At 39.6% G+C, this 21868-nt stretch overlaps 1 protein-coding gene across 2 annotated transcripts in view; it reads right to left on the reverse strand.

Annotated features, from left to right (window-relative positions):
• The window catches only part of LOC121958195 (putative C-type lectin domain family 20 member A), a 155395-nt gene extending 133527 nt beyond the window's left edge, over nucleotides 1–21868 (reverse strand). For both annotated transcript variants that reach the window (XM_088090348.1, XM_088090349.1), the window contains exons 1-2: nucleotides 21671–21868; nucleotides 7752–7912 (exon numbers count right to left, since the gene is read on the reverse strand). The gene's annotated coding sequence lies outside the window, so the exon portion shown is untranslated. The remainder of the gene's footprint in view (nucleotides 1–7751; nucleotides 7913–21670) is intronic.

A 21868-nucleotide genomic window follows, 5' to 3' on the forward strand; every position in this document is an offset into this window, starting at 1 on the left:
AATGCACAATTGAAAGCCATTCAAACTGCAGTGTTTGATCCCACAGCCATCGAAGCATAAAAACATGAAATGTATTCATTCTGGGCTTTTGCCTTGGAATTTGAAATTTTCACTATCTTCCACCTGATGATGTCATTTTTACCATATTTGGCATGTGGAGAAAATAAATGCTATTTTAGCAAGATGCAAAAAAATCTCCTTTCGATGTAATATGTGCATGAAAGTGTTTTGTAGCCATCCGCCACCCCTCCCACCTGCCCTATAGGCGCCGTCGCGCTCCTTGTACTATGTCACATTACCGGCAATGTTTCAACCTGATGCTATCCTGACAATTTCATGCGAACACGACAGATTTCGTCCAGCTGCATTTTCAAGTGACGCCATCCACGTATAATGTGCATACAAAAGGTGCCTTTTGACTTCACAAACTCACAAAAAGCTCTGTCTAAGCGGCGTTCATCTAGGAGTTCCTGATGAGAATGTGCTGGAGTTGCAGGTGGTGCGTTGTCAGTAGGCTCGGCCTGCAGTGTATGAATTTATGTGTGCGTGGGTAAATGTGACTTGTAGTGTCAAAGTGTTTTCAGTAGTTGAATGACTAGAAAAGCACTATACAAGTTCAGGTCCATTTACCATGTGTGCCAGAGGGTTTCGCATTATAACATTTTTAATCCAGACCTGGTCATAAGGGGTTCTGCCATCTCTAGAAAATAAACGTGAGAGGTGACTGTGTTTTATGTGACTTCACTGGGCCAGATGGAGCTTTGACATGGAACAGCAGTACACAGAAAATGTTGCCTGTAGACTCATTTTTCAGAAATAATACAAAGTCATAATTTTGGGGAGAGAAACACTGACACTGGAGACACAAGAATGTTGCTACCTCTTGTCAGTTAATTTTTTTATTATCAGTCTCTCTCTGCATGACAGCTGTAGGTTAAAATCAACACAATGTCAAAGACCAGTTGTGTCTGTGATGACTCAAGATTGTGTCAGATTATGTTCCTGCTGACACGGAGCAGGTAGCAGTAATGAAAGTCTGCAGCATGTCGGCTTTGAGGTGATTATCTCTGATCTCACAAACTTGTCTCAAAGCTAAAGCCAGGCTTTGCTTCCCCTCCAGTAGGCTGCCCCTGGCTCAAGAAGCACCATTTTTGTGATATACTTCAAGACCAGTCTCAGGTGTTGGATTAGTGCTCGACTAGTGACAGTGCATTGTTATTTGTTGCACTGGTGTTGCTGTCAGTAATGTAATCGAGGCCAACTCAAGAGCTGAGCTCGTTATTTCATTCTTGACTTTGAAAACAGATTCTAACTCAAGGTGATCCACAATGCTGCGGAAAGCCCTTCTACTCAGAGCAGAGCCTCTTGTTCTGGTTCAAGTTCATGAAAGTTTACTGTAACGTTTTGGTGACCTAAAAAAGTTTGTGTTTGGTTGTACCAAAATATGCATTAAGGAGTCAGATGCTTAGTATTTGCAGTTTTTTTTCATGGTTTCAAGCCAAGTTGTTTTGCAAGCAAAAAAAGCATTAGCACCATGACAGTTAACTACAGCTGTAAATGCAGTGTGCTAACATGACCTCGAACTATACTTAACAACCTTAACAAAGTGCTTATTTAACCCACACCAAAACCCTTTCCTTAACCTAACTAAGTTGCTTCTGACTAAAGCCTATCCAACCTTCAACCAAAGTGGTGTCACATAATTAAACAAATTCGATTTTCAAAGTTTGTTTTTTTAAATGGTTTTAAAGGCACATGGATTGATGATTTCATGCTGCTGATTAGGATGGACGAGAAGACACTTTGACAGGTCGTTATAGAGAGTATGGACAAAAATGTTGACCATTTAAAAATCGTGATAGAAAACACACTCATTTTCCTCAGTCAACATTTGTAACATTTACAAGGTACAAGGTAGAATTACCATTTTTAAAACAAGCTAAAAAAAATGAAATGACAATTTGTCCTTGATCCTGCTACATCTGGGAGATTTATTTGGTGTAGCCTTAACCCTTGGCTAGTATTTTTCTAAATCTACTAATTCCTTGCAATCCGTTGAACATTTCTCACAAAGTTGCTAATTGCCTTTTTTTCACATTTAATAGAAATCACATCAATTTTCTCAGGGCTCAAAGGTTTAAATTCTTGTGAAAGATGTCTGAAAGTAGCACAAGAAAAGTGATGTTGCTCCAACTTTCAAAAGGTTAAATATCCCTTTTATCAGAGCTGATGAGGCTTTATGATATATAATGGAAAATAACATGCACTTTTACTGCCATGTCGGGTATGACAGGATGTTAAAGTTACCTGTTGTCCAAGAAGATATAAAAGTTGTCTGAGTTTGTCTGTGACATAAATCTAGATCTGCTCTGTTTCCTCTATCTCCCAGCAGTGCTTACGGGTTGAGAGGCCACAAAGGAACTATCTTAAGACAAACTTCCAACCCGCCACTTATTGTTTTACCTCAGGCACTGTGTCAGCCCTCTAATGTCTGATGTTGAACTTGGAACTGATAAGCGCACGGTAAAGACTGCAGAAAGGATGGAAAGTTGGGTTGGAGTCTGTATTTCTCTCCCACTCAGCACTCAAGTGGAACTACAGTAGGTGGGCGTTTTTCTCCGACAAAGAGACAGGGGAGAGAGACCAGGAGACAGGGAGACGTGTGGAGGGAGGGAGACTCAGTGAGGCAGGTGAAAGGGAGGGAGGGAAGGTGGAGTGATAATTCTGTGTCGGAGACGGCGTGTGTGTGGGGGGAAAGGTTTGCGTAGGGAGGATATATTACATGCAGTTCCATTAGTGTGTGTAATGGTGCTGAAAGGCTGCGTCCTGGTGCTGTTGACCGTGATGATAGTGGGAGTTGAATTAAACAGTCCCTGTCAAGCTGCACCGGTCATATGCTGCGCCGGTCTATCCAAGGGAAGCACTGCACTCTCACGCTGCCGTATCACAACACGTCAAACCAAGCGCAGCCTTTGTTCTGGGTTACTGACGGAGTGTGTGCTCAGCACGGGACCAGCTCAGCGATCATGGTGCACGTTAATTGTCTCTGTAGGGCGTACAAATTTACAGTCAGCACTGTGTGGGCACAGGTAATTGCTTTTCACATTACCACCTCAAAAACAGTGATAATGGAGTAATTGTTGCGCGATTGTTACATGTTGTAAAACTTGTCAATAAGCAGCTGAAAAGCTGTTCAAATTCAAATGAAGAAGTTATATTCCAAAGTGTTTAACTCTAATTAATATTTTGAAACCTCTTTTTTCTAAACCTCTTCTTTCAAAAACATCAAAAGAAGGCAATGAGCAACGTCTCAAAAAAGCACGAAGTGACCCATAAGTTAGCAAGAAACTATTGAAAAAGTATGAGAAAATTGAATATTAATAAAACAAAACAAACAAACAAAAAACACAACAACATGAAAGAAAAGAGTTTTACTCTTAGGGCCTGCTTAATATTACACACACTTGTATCGCTCTGCGCACAAAATTCACTTTTCAAAATCAAGCTTTAAAAATATAATACATTAATATTTATTTCTACTTAAATTGAGTTAATTTTTTTTAACCAACATCATTCCTAATCATAAAAATAAACTATTCATTAATTTTCAGAATTTTATGCCAGGTTTTTGTCATGATGTCAATGTTTTTAGATAAAAACACACACACACACACACACACACACAAAAAGAATTATAAAAATAAATCTCTAAAAAAAGAAAAAATGCATTTTGAATGGGTTTCAATGGCACAATTACAGTATGAATGTAACAATTTTGGTTCTACAGTGCATCTTAGACTTTATCTTAGATTAAACAAAAATACACAATCTTGCTAAAATGTATGCCATGTGCATGAACACAGCAAAAATCATCAAAAAATGAAGAATGAAAAGCGCATTAACTGCACTAAACAGTCCCTAAGGGTTAAGTTGTACACAAGACAGATAAATTCCCTAAGGGAGACTTTTGTTTCCACAGTGTGCATTATGCATTTCTTTACTAGCTACAGAATCTGGCCTTTTTTTCATAGCTGAAAATAACATGCAAAAACTCTATTTAATCCCTTCCTTCTGTGGTCAAAAACAGCTTCCTGAGTTCCTCAAAAGGTTATTGATTCCTTAGGAAAGTTCCTGCAGTTGGAGCACACTTTAGAGAGACGTTGTTCTACAATTTTGGCAAGTCTCATTATGAGAAAGTTATTATTTTCAGTTACAGGGTAATCTTAGCACATTGTTGTTAAAACACTGGTAAAATCTGCATGACCCTCTCTGAGATCAGCACAAAAGATTGAGTTTGGCAATCTCATTTCTTTTTGTTGCACGATTCAACACTTTGTTTGCGCTCTACTGCTGCCCTTGGCAAACAGAAAAATATCTAATCCAACTCTTTTCCTAGTTGCCGAATTTCAGCCAAGTTGATTATTTATGGTTGTTGTTTGAACCTTGTTCACCGCGGAGACCTTAGGGCTCGCCAGAAAATTGACCTGGGTCATCATGAATGATGCAAGCCGAAAGGCTCGCTGATCAATAGTGGCTTCAAGCACTGTAAGTCCAACCTACAATACGTATTGATCCAGTTGCATGTCTTGTTGGTGCACTTGTGCATGAAATTCATTGTGTAAGAGCGGCAATCTTTTCAATGGTGGGGTCTTAAACCTTTCAGGTTACTTTACTCTCTTTGTTTACCTTTAACCAAAGTAAATGAGAAGACACAAAGATCAATTAAGGATCACTGATCAAAGCTGGCTGCATGCTTATGCTTGTAGAACAAGCGGTATGTATTATACGTTGTTAAAAGAACCAGATGAGTAATTAAGATGCTGCTCCATGAGTCCATAGATTACAGGAGATGCTGAGACCGGCTTTAAATGAAAATCGCTCCCTGACTATCCGCACGAGCACTGTAGGTATTGAGCCGTGCTCTCAATTTCATAGGATTTAATAATCAAGTCAAAGTATACAATGGCAAAAAAATAAAGTATAGTATAGTATGTCAAAAAAAGTTATAGTATGCCAAGAAGAAAAAAAAAGTCTCAGTATAGTATTTATATATATATATGTGTGGACAAAAAGCCATAGTCTACTACACCATAAAATGTTTTAGTATACTATGCAAAAAAAGAAAAACTCAAAAAGCACAGTATAGTATGTAAAAAAATGTCACAGTACAATGGGTCATAAAAATGTCTTAGTATAGTCATATCATCTTATTTAATAAAAAAACAACTTTATAGCATGCCTTTAAAATGTCATAATAAAGTATTTTACAGAAATGTCTTCGTATAGTATGGAAAAATAAAGTCATTGTATACTACACCTTAAAAATGTCTTAGTATAGTGTGTCAAAAGCATCACAGTGCGATGTGTAAAAAAAAAAAAAAAATCATAGTATAGTGAGCCGTAACAATGTCATCGTTTAGTATGTCAAAACGTCATAGCAAGGATGCCATTAAAAAGTCTTTTTATATTTTTTAAACTATCACGTTAATATGGCACATATATGTCTCAGTAAATGTAAAAAGAATCATAGTGTAGTTTGTGAAAAAAAGAAAGAAAAAGAAAATGAAAAAAAAAACAAAACAAAACATGTAACGGTATAATATGCCAAAACAAAAAACACACAAACAGCATGGTATAGTTCAAGAAAAAAAAAGTCATAGTATAGTACAGCATAAAAATATTATAGTATGTAAAAAATAAAGTCATAGACACCTTGGATCCTTTGGGAAGCTGCGATTTAAAAGCCAAGCGCAAAAGATGATATGAGAGGAAAATAAATAAAAACAAATGTGGGTTCTAAATGTCAGAGATATATTAATGTTGTATTTCCTGTGTAATATGAGCAGATTGCTCATCATTCTTTGACTAAAACAATTCATACAAGAGATTCTAAATGGTTTTTTTTCAAGGAATTGCATCACCTTAAGCTAAACACTTTTTCCCCGCTCTCCCTGCAGGTAAAACATTTGCTTTATATGTTGCTTCTTTCACAGGCTCATTATCCACCACTGTGTCTGACTAATTTTAGGTGTATTTCAAATGTTATAAAACAAACAGAAAGAGCTTAAATATTCCGCGCTCATTGGTGATACTCATTTGTACTGTGGTAATTTTCAGGAGGTAATAGAAAGAACAGGATGGAGAGAGAAATTAATGGATGCATTTTGGGTTCATGACTGAGAATTGCGCCACATTCGGTTGAGTTTTTATGGATTTTACAAGTTAAAGTATTGTATAGCTGATATATTCCCTGGCTGGGCTGGGGTAATGACACATAAACACCGGAAAGGGACCATTTGCTAAATCTGGCCAGTTGATAGCTTTGTAGCAACACTGGAAATGCAAGAAAGTGCTGTTCGATTAGGTGTGCAGCACATTTTGAGCATATTTTTACTTTGTCATTTGCAAAATGTTATGAGGTGAGGAGGGGAGAAAGCACAATACGTGATTACACAATGACAAAAACTCTACTCTACTCTGCCTGAATGATAATGTCTGTTTATTTGGGTTTTTTGTTCTACGGCGAAGGTTATCTATGGGAATAAACTCGTGCAAATGCCTCACGTTAGTTTTTGTGAAACTGTAGTCAGAAATTAAAGTGTCACAGTGAGTTTCAAGCAATAAGAGAGCATCTAAGTTCCCAAATTCAATATTCTTTTAACATTCATTAACCTGTATATTGTGTGCAGGTCAAATTTGACCAGTTTACACTAAAAAGAAAAGAAAATTATGATGTAATGCAGAGCAGGTGGACCCAAATGCAGAAGACGGTAGGTAACACTCAAAAAAGCTTTTTATTCAAAGGACACCAGGCGGGTTTCCTTCACAGATTTACGCAAAACTTAAGTGATATTTTCCAAATTTTAATAAAACACAATTGCGAGATGACCCAGTTAATTGAGTGATATAATGCAACTTCTCGCAATGTTATGCAATTTTCCACTGACGATAACATTCCATGAAGCACAGCGATGGATGTTCAAAACATTAGCAGGTTTATTGATAAAGCCAATCTAATATCCCTGTAATTACTTTGTCTCATATAAGAGTTTAGAAGATCTTGGTCTCTTCCTCCATGCTTGGTAGAATGTTATGTGACTGCTCCTTATTATTGTTTGGGTTTAATGAAGTTTGGCATCCATAAAGTCACATTATCGCCACCCGATGCTGCACATCATATGATCTAGAAAAGCTAAAAAGTGTTTCTATTGCAGTTTTTGTGAAATATAGATTTTTTGAATCGCCTGAAATACCACCTCATACGCCTGTAAAAACTTTTAGCCATAAATGGAAGTTTTTCCGAAACTGACGTGTTTCCATTTGGCAAATTTTGTATACACACTTTCGAATTGCGCAATTTGAGGGTTAATCGAAACCCGCCTACCATAACTGAGAATCGTAGAAATCAAGAATCCAATAAAGACTGAACTGAAAACCAGGACTAATGCTGGGTTCCAGGTGCACAACACCAAACATAAAGACAAAACATGACAGACAGTGATGAACTGATGTTTCTTTGGTTAGTCCATGGACACTTTCACCATCAGTGGGGCCGCCTCTTTATGTTTTAGGAGCATATTAGTATTTAAAACTATGATAAATAAAGACAAATAACTACTTATAATACTAAATACTAATATTTTTACATAATTATACGTGCAGAAAAGGTTTTACTATATGATAGTAGATGTATTACTTTACTTAAATACATGCAAATATACTTTATGTGCATTGTTTCATGCATTTCTTACCGTTTCCAAATTGTGCCTCCGTGGCCATTGTTGTGTGACATCAGACGGCTAAAGTTGGGGTACATGGATTTCCTCTGAGTTCACAAATCGCTCTGACTTTGAGTACCGTTCCACTGTACTTTTTCTTGTAGGAGGTTGGAATATCTCGACTTCCGGGTTGTCTGGAAAGCAACATAAAAGCATCTTATGTAAACGGTCATGTAATGCAGAGCAGGTCGACATAAATGCAGGAGACAGCAGGTAACAGGAACTCCAAAAAAAAAAGAAATCACTTATTAATCCAAAGACACAGTAACTGAAATAAGAGTAAAATAAAAACAACCAAATCAAGAAACCACCAAAGACTGAACTGAAAACCAGAACTTAAATACAATCTAGATTGACGAGGGGATGAGGTTCAGCTGGTGAGGAGAATAACGTGATAGCAGGAGAGCAGGCAGGGGAGCTGATTGGCTGTGAGAAACTGAGGAGCAGGATGTAAGACAGGCGTGACAGAAAACAGGCAGAAAACACAGGAAGACAGGAAGTAACACAAGACATGACACATGAGGAGATAACCTACAAAATAAAACAGGAAACAGACACAGACACATAAAAGAGGGAAAAACACAAAGAAAACCCAAAAACAAGGTCCAAAAGACAGAAGAATATCAATGAAACTTCAGGATAATGACACCTATGTTGCCAAGTTTGATATTTTTTTAACCCATTAACCTCCCTACAGTGTCCAGTCCAGATTTGGCCAGCTTTAATTAAAAAAAATTTATAAAACTAACCTTACCCTAAACCTCTTTCCAAATCCTAGCCTGTTTGGAAATGGCAATAGTTAATAACTATTAAACCTTTACTGAAGATGCTGAACCCCAAATTGCTCCCAATGCTGCGTCACTGGAGTGTGAGTGTGTGTGAATGGTTAAGTGAGTAGCAGGTGGCACCATGTACAGTAGCCTCGGCCACCAGTGTGTGAACATGTGTGTGAATGGGTGAATGTGACGTAGTGTGAAAGCACTTTGAGTTGTTTAGAAGATTAGAAGATTAGAAAAGTGCAGCACAAGTGCAGACCATTTACCATTTAGCACAACGGAGAAGAAAAGCATTGACATATGTCGCCTACTCAGCCATGGTAGAATCACAAAAATCAAGGAAAAATGAAAAAAAAAAAATCAAGTGAAAATTACGAAATAAGAACAATCTCATAAAGTCTCGCTTTTGAAACACTCATGGAGTCTCCCGGTGGGATACAGAGCCACATGTAGGATGACGCACAACAGTGTCGCAGATGTAACGCCATCAACACGCTGCTGGTGGAACCAAGAAGTGAGAAAAGTAGATAATTTTTCATTTTTAGATAAACTTTCCCTTTAAGGTAGTCTGCAGAGTTTTAGGTGTTTTTTTTCTTGGCAATCTACCAAAAAAAGTGTACCAAATTACCTGACTTCACCCTAGCATTGGACATTAAAATCAAATATGCTGCAAAACAGTACGAATTTAAAGACTGAAGCGAGAAGATTGTGTGAGGAGAGTGTGCGAGCCAGAATTCACAGAGAGAAAGTGTAAGATGGAGACAGAATCTCATTAACGGTCGGAGAAGTCTTTGGCCTTGGCCTTTAATGTGATGCTATGTCTCTCGGTCTTCGTCAGAAGCTGCCAACTTGCTCCCTTCCTCCCTCCCTCGCTCTCCTCTCTCTGTGCGTCTTTTTCCGAGCTCCCTCTCTTTCCCTTTTATATGACTCTTGCATCTCCTCTCCCCCGGCTTTTCAGTGCCTTTCTCCTGCACTTCTTAGCACCGAGAAGCATGGCAAGATGGGTATAATTTATTTATGGTCATGCATTGTCTGTGTGCGTGGGCTTAAGTAATACTCATCTGAGCTGTGCCGCTATAATACAAAGCCTCATTCCTTCTCATATGCGAGGGATGACACACGAGCACTGGAGCCTGCTACGGTCCCCGAGTCTGAACGCTCCCGACTCAAAGTCGAGGGAATCTGAGGGGGAAGAGGGGCTTTGTAGAGCTCAGCGTGCTTTGTTAAGAACTACAAAGAGGACAAACTGCCTCTACCCCTTTTTTTTGTTTCTTTTATACTTACTTGCTTCTTTCTTTAGCAAATTTCTCTTTTTTTTCTTCCTGCTCATGTCTTTTCTCTAGTCCAGCGCTGCAGGGCAGGTCACTGCTGTGGATGTTAGGGTGCAGTGAAGCAGAAGTGCTTTATTCCACTGTAAAGAGCATCTTTTCCCATTAAATCTGGCTGGTGTTTTCCATCTGTCCCAGAGCTGGTTTTAATGGCTCGTCACATGACTTTAAAATGTATCTGGGGAATTTGCACAGCCAAATACTGAGTGTGTTTTTCAGCCTGCATCCTTCTTCCTCTGTCTACCTTCCGGTCTCTCGGCAGACGAAAAGACATACATGAGGGCGAGATCATAGAAGATGAACTGATGTTTTGAAAAAAATCCTACTGTGTGTTTTGGGTTTTTTTTTGTTGTTTTTGTTTTGAACTTGTGCTCTCATTTGGTCAAGACTGAACAAATTGAAGCAATCTTTGTTTTTTTTCTGCAGTGACAGTGGCCGCTAAATTAGTGCTCTCAAAGGGGTGTGAATATTTGGTTTCAACTGACACTGTTTGTACTGTAATTTGGTGCAATATCTGTCTGAGAAAGCCCTCAAAATTGTTCATAATTTCACTGAACTTGGCAGCTATCCAGCTGCAGGGCTGACATTTTTGCAGCCCCATGTCTGACTTATACTTTGCTGCTGTAAAAACTTGAATAATTGAAACTTAGATATGTCAGCTACATATATACCAACTGCATTTCCTAGTTGTTTGGATACTTGCTCATGTTTTTGCCTTCGCCTTTTAGCCCTTTCTGGATTGTTTTCTGGTCTGACTGCCTGCCCGTGTCCTGAACCTTTTGTGAAATTAAAGATTTACAATTTGCTACTGAACATGTCCACCGAGTCGTGCACTCAAGTCCTGATCTATGTGTACCAGTCTTGTCACCAAGAACACGATGCATGCTCACCCATACCAGCAACTTGACTGCATCTACTGTAGCTTCTGGCTAAGCCACGCAGAGTCACTGCTTACAAAGTTAGCTTACAAAATCAGAGGTCAATTTTATAGCAAAGTATTGGGGCTTCTGCAGGTAGGAGATAGAGTGGGTCGTCCACTAAAAGGAAGGTTGGCAGTTTGATCTCCGGCTTCTCCACCCAACATATGCACATAAGTGTTTCTGAGTGGCTTTACGTTCTCCAGGCAGAGCACGACGACTCTGCTACCTCATCATGGAAGTTGTAAGCAGGTCTCCTAGCAAAACACCCATTATCATTCTCACACGCTTCAGCTGAAGACATCTTTGTCCAACTGTTGCATCGTATTTTTAAAAATGGAAAAAAATGCACAATAGCTGCATTAGAGTTCATAAAGTGACCCTTACACAGAAAGCACAGTGAATTCATATTTCAGTCAGATTTAAAGCCTGGCAATAACTTAAAGCTTAAGGAGTAAAGGATGATGTCAGTTGAACATAGTTGGGAGCTTGCAATCTGTTGCTAAAGCAATAGTAAGTTGTGTGGGCGTGAGAGCAGAACAGAGCAAGGGAGGAAAACCAAACTAGCTACACTTGCACACACACACACACACACACACACACACACACACACACACAAGCAACTAAACAAGCAGAGAGTAGGAGCTTCTTTTTGGAATTAGACAGCAGTGGATGTCGTTCTAATTTCCTCCTCCCCTCCTCCCTCCATCTTTATCCCTGTTTCTGCCGAGCGAAGCCTAATGATGTCCCTTGTGACAAGTGCTGGTTAACTACTCGCCATCAACACTCGCAGGCACATAGACACAGACACGTGCGTGCTGCCACATACACACTGCACACACTCATGCATTCTGGCCAGCAGCTGGTAGCTTTGCCAACTGTGTCCCCCTGACTTGAAGGAGATATGGGGAGCAGATGTGGCTCTATTCTGCCTGACAGGTCTAGGAGGAAAAACAAGAGCCAGCAGACTGTGCGGGGGGATGGGGAGGAGACGGGCGATACAAGAGCCTGTCTCCACCCTTTACTGCTTGGAAACATACAACAGATTTGTCGAAGCACTGTATAGCCATGGCCGCACCTTCATTCTATACAAACCATACTGAGCGAAGGCTGCATCCCATTACCCCAGAGGTGCCTCTTCCTTTCTCTCCCTACTTTCCTTTCTGATGTGTTCCCCCCCGCCATCCCTACACTGGAGGAAACACAGTAAGCTGCTTCATTATCTCCTTTGCAGCAGCTTTGTTGGAGGAAACATGGGACTATCCTTTCAAGAAGCATCCTCACCACCACGCCCAGCTACAGTTAAAGCCGACATCTGCAACAATAAGAGTTTAAAGCTTCCAAGAATATCAGACGCTAGAGAAGATCAGCCTTTTTGACTTTTAGGATATCAAAGATGTGTTTTTCTTGAAAATATTTCGACAGGCCAATCTAATGAAATGTCTACAGGCTGTAGCCGACATACAGCAGCTGTATGTCTCAGGGTCCTTTCACACTTGTGTGGTTTTTGGGGACATTGTCACTGTCGTAGTTAACGGGGACACCTAAAAAGATATTTTGCCACTTTCCAACCAGCTTCTTATCTAAACAATGTGGGAATGCGCGGATGAACTGTGGTAGACTTCCCTCCATCTAATGTGTGTCTAGATATCCCTCCTGACCCCGCGATGAATCGCCGCCAGGGCTATTGCTACAACAGACTGTACTTCCACATTTTCTCAAGCACGAACCAAAATACGATCAAACGGTAACACCAGGCAGTGCTGATCGAATAAATCAAGATTATGTTACTTCACTCCCTACTTCTCTCCTAAAATGCTGTTACTACTACTGTTGTTACTTGCTACTGCGTTTCGTATTTTTTACCTCAGATGTTTTCAGAAACATGTTTCATTGTTTCACACAGATTAACATTACGTCGCCTACCAGCGATAGGATTTATTGATCTGGTGTGGTGCAATGCACTCTGGTAGTTGTAGGTTTCCTACACATTCCCATCCCAAGTCATCACCTATTGCCACTTTGCAGTGGATGTCAGAGTCTACATATTGCGCTCTAAGTATCATTCTGCATCTGCTATTGACGGGATGCTTCTACCATGATGTCAACAAAAGCACATGGTGGAATTACACCACACGTGGTTATGTTTAGGCAGCAACAGCACAGATGGTTAGGACTAGGTCAAGGATGCACATAGTAAGGTGCTGGAGAAAATTATCACATTCAGATGGGAAAAAACACCGGACTCCTGCATGAAAGTCTGTTTATGTTGGATTAATTTAAAGCTCTTCCCTGCCGCTAGTGCTTCTTATATCACATCATTACTGGCAGCATCTACATAATGCAGACATGACAGGTTTCGCGTTCTCAGCTGACACCGCCTCTCTTTGACATGTGCCTTCCAACCATCCGTGAAAGGTAGCTTTTGGTGTCAGAATCTTACCCCAAAATTGCTGCAAAAGGTGTGGTATTTGACAACTTCATAATGAAAATGGGCTGTCCTTTTTCTCTGTTTTCTCTGCTCATGTAGCACCAATTTCCAGAATATTTGCATCTTCCTACTGCAGAGACAGCAATACACTCATATCAGTGGAATCCTTCTTTTGAGTAGAACTGTGCTGTTTCAGTGATGAGGCAGATATTAACACAGATTTCCTGATGGGGCACTGTAAGAGTTAAATCCTGTGGTTCACCAGAAGACTGAAAATCAGCGATAAAAGCCACTTCATTTAAAAATCAACATGAGCCTTTGTCTGGATTCAGTTTCCCTCATCTACATCCCTCCCCTTCTTCTGAGAAATTCACAGCTCCAACATAAAACAGTGCGATCTAATCACAGCTCCAACTCGAAAATGATGATATACTACGTGACTCACACATCAGCTTGACACATGATGCTCTGATCCTATAGATTAAAAAAAAACTTGAATTAAATTAAAGATGCTGCTGTTTATTCCTTATCAGCTTGTGAATATTAAGCACCGCCACACCAAGTATGATCCAAATTCAATACTCTGTGGAAGCTGGAGTGTGAGGGCATGAGTTTATTTGAGCTGGAGTGATTTATAATGAATTCCTCCCGTGAGGCAAGAAGCCGAATAAACACACTGTACGCGCAAATACCCGGTGATCAAGTGATAGTGAAACATTCAGGGGATATTTTTGAGTCGGTGACATTATCATCATGATCAGACATTTCACCACATGTATGTGTGTGTTTGTGTGATATGTGTTTGTGCATGTCGAACCAGTCTATTACTCGAGTTTACTCACCATATTATGAATCTTTAGGTGAAGAGCTTATCAGCAATCAGGCTCATTTCCTTTACATGGGGATTAAGGGTGAGTAATTTATCTTTAATCTCATCAGATAGGGTGCTCAGCAGTGTTTGCATGCTTGAAATGAACGTAGACGCAGCCATAAACCACACCAAGGTTACACACATGCGCGCACACACACACACACACACACACACACACACACACACACTTGAGCGATTACCTAGTAATTTGCATTGTGTGTGTACTAATCTGGGACAAGGCCATAATTATGCTTAGTGACAATAGCACAGAGTGCTTGTTGGACTATGTATTAAATGAGTCAGTGTGATTAGCTGTCAGTATCCTTCACATACGCAGCCAACAATACAGCTGTTAGTCCGGTGATTTAATACCGCTTCCCTCATGTAATCAAGGAGCATGTGAGCGCACAGCACGAATTAAACACATTCAGTGCAAATATTAACTACATGAGACATTTATAAAGTAGCATACAGTCATTTAATTGGTTGGGTTTGGTGACCCACGCTTTTTCCAAAACAGGGGCATGGGTACTTTCAGCCTGTTCTTATTCAAAACGCGTAAAATAACGTTGCTTTGTCAGTGGTTTTGGTGCAAGTGTGTGAATCCAAAAGGCACCTTTTGCGTGCGCATGATATGCCACTGGACAGCGTCAGGTAAAAACACTATTGTTATTATTATACGCTGGTGGACGGCACCTGCCACATCCACATTATATGCACAGGCCATGTCGATGGAAAACACAGCCAGATGGAACTTGTCGCAGGTGCGTGAAATGGGCATGACGGCATCACGTTGCCGGTAACAACGTAATGGAGTGCGAGGGTGTCTATAGGACAGGCAAGAGGGGCGGTGGATGGGTCCACCAAGCAGTGGACTTTGATGTGGCAGTCCAGTATTCGCTCACCGTCTGAATGTGATGTTTCGTAACTACACGCTGGCTTTAGTTGCCATGCGCTGCTGTTGTCCAGACATAACCAATTGCTGTATCATTCTACCATGCGCATTTATTGACATCACGGCAGAGGCATCCCGAAGCGTAAAGATCATATACAGAAGGAAACCTAAAACGCAATAAGTAGATGCTGAAGGAAACCTAAAATGTAATAAATAGAGCAGAAGGAAACCTAAAACGTAATAAATAGATGCTGAAGGAAACCTAAAACATAATAAATAGATGCATAAGTCCACTGACAAGGTAGCAACATGTGACGGTGCGATGAAGCCAATAGAACCATATCATCTGCAAAGAGCAGAGATGTAATTCTGAGGTCTCAAAACCAGACCCTTTCCTCTCTCCAGATGCGCCTGAGATCTCAAGAACTTTTCAAATACAAGTTATTTAATAATTAAAGATGAGATGAAACACTGAACAATATGACTGTGGTTAATTTCATTTTTTAGCCAGTGAATGAGATACTTTGAGTAGAGTGGTGCACAAATGCACAGGAAGTGACATAGCCCCTGACAGGTGGGATTCACGCTGCAACACCAATGTCCCTGTGTCAGTGCAGGCATAGGGTGTAAGTCCACCTTACTTGCTGTTCTGACATTAAAAAAATGAAGTTTGGGATATGGATATGCAAAACTGAGGAAGGAGCCATTACGAAAGCAGTGAAAAGTGAACGAATTACACCTTTTGGTTTATGATCTAAGCGAACATCATCAACCAATCGAACACTAAAAGCCAAATCTGTGGATTGTAAGTGGAAAAAATACGCATGTATGCAAATGTGGATTTTTTGTGAACTGCCCCCTTAAAGAGCAAAACTGAGAACAAAAAGAATTGTGTGATTGAAATGTCAATACCAAAAGTGCTGCTTAATGGTTTCAACATGACAGTGTTTGTAATGATTTTCACCTTTTCATACTGTTTTCACTGTCTTTAAAATAAGACACTAAATCTGTGACACAGCATATCTTGGAAAGAGACTAGGACACCGTGACATTTAAAGCACAGGACCTTTTTTCTTTTTTTTTTTTTTTGCATAAGTCTGTCAAAGCAAGCCTACAAGGTTATTCGAGGTTGTCTTGGTTGTTTGTATTAGCAGAATATCGCTTCAGTTCAGTGTGCATGTCAGTTGACTTAAAGGGATGTGACTGGTAATGGCCCATGACATATACTGTAACCTGATGACGTGTTTTCTGTGCTTGTAAGAGATGCCTATATGTCATGGTTGAGTTGTTTGAGGTAAATAGGTTTTGTGAAGAGGACAGTACAGTACAGTTATTCTCAGAGGCTTTGGTACATTTCTTAGATCATCCCCAAAAGGGATAGGTTAGATCTTTTAAGATTGAGTTGTATAAGGTACTTATCCAGTCAGTGTATTGGCATTTAAAGTGTTTAGTTCAAATTCATCTAAGTCACACAAAAGCGCAAACTAACTAACTGACCCAAGGGAAAGGGAGACTAGCAACTCCCGTGTTTTGCAATGTTAAATCGCTGTTTTATTTATCAGTGGAGTCTGGTTGCTTTGATGAGCGCATAGATGGGGAACTAAAGTTGTTAACCCTTTGATTGGTTTCATTTCTTTTAAAAACATGGGTGGAAAAGTCAATGTCCTTGTAACTTGTAATTTAATTGTTACTTACGACATCTATTGCACATCTGTCCATCCTGGAAGAGGGATCCTCAGTCGCTCTTCCTGAGGTTTCTACAATTTTTTCCCCCATTACAGGGTTTTTTTTTTGTTTTAGAGTTTTTTCTTTGACGATGTGAAAGTCTAAGGGCAGAGGGATGTTGTATGCTGTAAAGCCCTCTGAGGCAAACTTTGCTTTGTGATAATGGCCTTTATAAATACAATCGACTTGACTTGACTTGACTTAAATGTCCCACACATTGCATGAAATTTGTAAAAGATGACTAGAAAATTACCTAAAAAAGAGGAGAGGAATATTAGATAATTATCCCAAAAAATTCTGAGAAACGTCCCAAAAGATATATTTATGACAATAATTACTTTATATTTAAAATTAGGTTCCAGAAAAAAATAGGCTGACAAAATATATAAAATAAATAATTATATATAGTCATTTATAGCAGTTTTTAAGGACATTTTTCTTTTTTTTTCTTTTTGTTGTTGTTGTTTTTTTGTTGTTGTCAGGTAATTTTTACTTTCTTTTACTTTTACTTTCTACTTTTTTACTTTCTTACTTTTTTTTTAAAACATTTTTTTTTGCTCATTTTTGGGCCATGTATTAAGTTGCTTGTTGCCAATTTGCTCAGGTTTCGAAGGGTTAACAGCTTCCCCCATGGAAAGGGCCCTACCGCAGTAAAAAATATTTTCAATATAAAATCATGTCAATTATTAAGGTGGCTTAAATACATTTTGCTGACACACATAACTTTCTGACTTCCTTAGTTTATCTCTCAAAGGTAAATATGTCAACATGTCGGTGTCATCTGAATGACACGTTATTGTGTATTATGAAAATGTATTACCATGTTGTCAATAGAACAGTGCATACTCTATTACTATGGTTAGATGTAAACTCTGGCAAAGGTTCGGATGACAAGGATTGAAAATGCTCAGAACTGCACTACGTTCTGTATGTCATATCTCATATTTTAACAGTACAAAGTTACATGTAACTGTATGTGGCAGATTGATTGCAAGAGATTGGACAGGATTCACATTCATGCCTTCACTGTTTGTGCTGTCATTTGTTGACAGAGCATGTCATTGTGATACAGAAAAGGAGAAGAAAAGACAGTTTTACAGCGCTGCATAGCACAGGGGAGGAGAAAAAATACAAAATTCAAAATGTAAACACAGGAAACACCCCTTAGGCAGAACTGTACATGCAGAGCTGTGTGGGGAATTACAGTGCAGTCTCTCTACACCTCCTGACGCTGCTGCCTGTCGGAGCACAGATTCTCATCCACATCACGACAGAGAAAAATCTCTGATAGAAAAGAAATATGCCTTACAGACTTTGACAACTGGTTCAACCATTTTGCATTTGATGACTTGTGCAATGAATTACTGCTGCCCTCAACGTGCTCCTCGGAAATATTGTATTTACAAGTTACAAGCACATGAATGTCCCTCCAAAGTCATAATGATGTTGGAAATTGGGAAATTCTGATGATACTCGAGGTGCCGAGTTGTGACATTTGCGTGATGTTTCAGGGCAACAGAAATGGCAGAAAGCATGGAAACTGTGTCAAATATTAATGGTAAAAAATGATAGATTTCGTTATTTTGTTCCCATTAGTTATCATTTACTTTTAGTAGTTGCACATTTTAGTACATGCATCTATTAGCTGTAGCAAGTAAGCAAATTTTGAACTATAAAGCATGCTAGGCGAGTATCATTGTAACGATGTTCTTTTATAACACAAGTTGCCAACTTGACATCATAAATGCATAAACATATGAATAAACTTTACACAGCTATTAACCTCTTGTTTAAATGCCCTTAGAATTAAAATGCAACCCATCTTGTAACTTCCATTTTGTTTCCACTTTATGACCTCAAAGCACATGAACACAACAAAGTCGGAATAACGACTTCCAAACTCGAAAAGTACAACTTTCTGACATCACATGAAAGCAGCGTAATACCTACATGTTTTGTGGGGTTAAGCTTATTCAACAGAGAATCAGTACAACACATTTTGACCAACATGAAAGAAGCGACTGATAATCTAAGAAACAGCAGATAAACATGATGATTTTTGTGAATGTGCCAGAATAAGGATTTCAATGGTTAACAGTGTATTCAATGGTTAACAGTGTATTCATTACCTGCAGACATTATTTTTTACCAGTCAAGCATATTTGACTATAGCTTAATATGATACTGTTCAGTTTACTGCAACTCCAGCTATTGGTGCTGGTCATTTCACGATGACCCCAAAAAGACACAATGGCGTTGATTTGGAAACACTGTGCGCATTTTTCCCTTTTTTATTTTGATAATAATTTTCTAATCTACTAAGTTTTTGCAATTTGTGGGAAATTTCTTTCTTTTTAACATTGTTTCGAAAGAAATCAAACCACTCTAATCAAGATTTAAAAATGGAAATACCTGTGAAAGGCGTCTGAACGCAGCACAAAAAAACCTGATGTCGATCCAGGTTTTGAAGGGTTAAGATGTGCAGAAGTGAAAAGTTGATGTGAAGGCTGAGCGAGTACTTTTGAGAATTTCAATTCTGATCTGAAATGTATTAAAGCAACAGAGAGAAACTGTAATATGTGAAGCAACTCTCGGGTTGCAGAACTGAGAGACCCAACACGTACACACAAACAAAACACACACACACGCACACATACATGCACATGCACACACCACCTTGTCACAACTCTTTTTAGCTCTCATCTGAAATGAGAACATGCCCTGGGCCGCGCTGGGAGAATGGGAGCCGAAGACAGAAAGAGAAAGAAAAAAAGAGGAGGACAGAGAGGGAAATAAAATGAAAGAGAAAAGCCAAAGGGGAGAACACGGAGTGATAAAAGGCCGGAGCAGAGGAGGGAAGGGGGGAGAGGGAGAGAGAGAACAAGACAGGGGCTGTGGATCAGCCTGGAGGGTCAGCGGTGTGAAAGAGTTGCGGTTCATTGTAATGTCTCAACCTCCTCCATCCTCCCACCTCCCCTCCATCCGTGCGACCGCGGGCCCACCCCACCCCCCACCCACCCACACCCTCCAGCAGCTATTTAACATGGAAATTGATTTAAACAGAAGCTGAGATATCCGCAGAGGGACCTGAGGACAGGTGCCTCCAGTCAGCAGAGGAGAAGCTAATGAGAGGTGAGAGACCCGAGCCGAGCTAACAAGGAAAGCAGAGAGCACAATGAGACGGCAGAGGAGAGGCAGAAATTAGAGGGAGGGAGCGCGGAATGGGGAAGAAATTGAAGTGAAATTGGAGAGAAATGAGGGAGTCGAAATTTTCTAATTTCCAACTCGAGCTCCCAGCCAACTGAGAGAGCCGAAAGAAATAAATAAATGAGTGAGAAAAGTGTCGGTATGTGAGTCTGTGTGTGGGCGTGCAGCCACAGCCTGTGGGTTACCAGTAGTCAGGCACAAGAACTGTTAGTTCAAATATTACCCATGTGGAAGGAAAGTTTAGACTTTAAAATACAGGAAAGTGCTCAATTAATGGCTTCTGCAGACCAAAGGTTAAAACTGGCATTGTATGCAAAAAGGACTTCGAAACTTGGCACTTTTTCTGCTTTCTCACCTCATTCCTTTCAGTCTTAAACAAAATCTCGCCTACATGTTGCCTACAGCCTGAATGAGAGAATGTGTCTTGAATAAATAAGAACAGTGATAGACTAACACAGTGTTATGCCAAGTCGTTACATATTTCCGCTTTGCAGTGGATTTCTGCGTCTGCTGTTGACATTTTGGGACATCACTACCATGATGTCAAACATAAGCACATGGTGGGATTATGCTGCATGTGGTTACATTTAGGCAACAACAGGATTGGAAATTAACTCTTTAAAACCTGAGCAAATTGGCTTCAATTTGGCAATAAAGGCACCGCGCAACTTCTAAAGAAATGTCCCCCCAAAATAGCAAGAGATTATAATAAATTACAAGAAAACTGCCTAAAAATAAGCAACAAAAAAATAAAAAAACAAAAAACAATTTAATTAAAAAGTGCTTAAAAATCAGTTTTCTTTCTGTACATGACTTTGAATAGATAATTACAAGATTTGTAAATATAGTTTTCTAAACATTTTCCACAGCTTTTTGAAAATATCTAATAATCCCCATAAGTTTGACAGCTTTGTTCAAGTTTTGTTAGCCGGGCACATCCAGTGGTACCCCCCAGAAATCTTTCATGAGGCCACTGAAAATCTTGGGGCGGCACACATAGATCCTTTTGGTCAAAACATTCATACAAACAACTGTTAACCTTTACTAAAAGAGAAAAAAAGGTGCATTTTGCAGAAACCAATGGGATAATGGGCTACAATGACAATTTTATAAACCGCCTGTACTTCAGCAGTCTGCATATTGAGGTTTGAGTGGGATAAAATCAGCCCTGGTCTTTCCCATCAAAGCACACAGTTTAATCAATAACCCAAATCTATATATAAGCATTTAATTAGCAGAGCACCTGTTGGAGGCAGCACTCTGAGAGGCTGGCTGCAGGGTGACAAAGCAAATTAACCTCTTTGGAAAACTGTTAGCTCATGATAAATAAGCCATTGTAGTGGATATTTCTTTAAATCAGCATTTATGAATTTCAGTTTAACCCCTTTAAATCTGGAGTGACATCTCTTGCCTTGTGCTGCTTTCAGACACCTTCAAATGCACATTATGTGAATGCCAGCCAACGGAACACGGGCCATTTTTTTACCCTTAGCTTAGTTTAGCATAGCATAGCGTAGCGTAGCATAGCATAGCATAGCATAGCATAGCATAGCATAGCATAGCACAGCATAGCATAGCATAACTTAGCTTAGCTCCATTTTAGCAACGCCACAGTAACACGAAAACAGTTACATTACACCATTTGAAAAGTTTATCACTAACTGTAAGCCCACAGTTTGTGTTGTCATTAGTTAAACTAAAGATATGTTTCGGTAAATAGCCAAAAGTTAGATGTTACTTACCAGTCGAAACGAAACGTAGTTCAGCATCAAACGGCATCTTTTCCCTATCTGTCTCCAGTGTTAGAAAGCCACACAGATATTTACTCTGGTTTTGCTTCTTCTTACATCGCCTCTTTTCTTTAATAATGGTCGTTTTCCTGGTATTCAAAAGTCAATGCTCCGGCCGGATAATCCTTTTCTTCCTCTCCCGCGGCTCAC

Source organism: Plectropomus leopardus, chromosome 17 (genome assembly GCF_026936395.1).
Source record: "Plectropomus leopardus strain MGB_pleo_1.0 chromosome 17, ASM2693639v1, whole genome shotgun sequence".
Lineage (NCBI taxonomy): Eukaryota > Metazoa > Chordata > Actinopteri > Perciformes > Serranidae > Plectropomus > Plectropomus leopardus.